The sequence below is a fragment of the Penaeus monodon genome, chromosome 15 (assembly GCF_015228065.2).
Source record: "Penaeus monodon isolate SGIC_2016 chromosome 15, NSTDA_Pmon_1, whole genome shotgun sequence".
NCBI classification, from domain to species: domain Eukaryota; kingdom Metazoa; phylum Arthropoda; class Malacostraca; order Decapoda; family Penaeidae; genus Penaeus; species Penaeus monodon.
In genome coordinates this window covers 37,196,393-37,196,804 of record NC_051400.1, presented here as the reverse complement: position 1 = coordinate 37,196,804, position 412 = coordinate 37,196,393, and positions in this window count along the sequence as shown.

Below are 412 nucleotides of genomic sequence, written 5' to 3'. Positions count from 1 at the left end.
ATTTCACCAGCTATGCGGAGTCTCCGGCACTTTTCTCCTGCTACGAGAAGGCGCTCCGAAGCGCGTCCTGCGGTGTCAAGTCAACCCAAAGGGTTTTCCCGGCCGACCCCTAGACCCGCGGGAAATTTGTGATGTGCTTGCCCACGGGAGCCAAGTCTCCTCCTCCTGTCCGGTCGAAAGGGGAGGTGTTTTGACGTCGTCGGATTCGTGCGCTTGCCGACGACCACCACGACCCCTGGCCCATTTGTGTTGCCGAAATGAGCCCCCCCTTGCCTCGGCTGTCCTCTGCTTGAGAAGGTAATGCCGGCTTCAAAATGATTCTCCTCTCTTTTCTTCATTAGCGTACATTTATATTTCGCGTGCTCTTCTCATCCTGATATCAATGATACCACGGTATTAACTTCGTATTGTT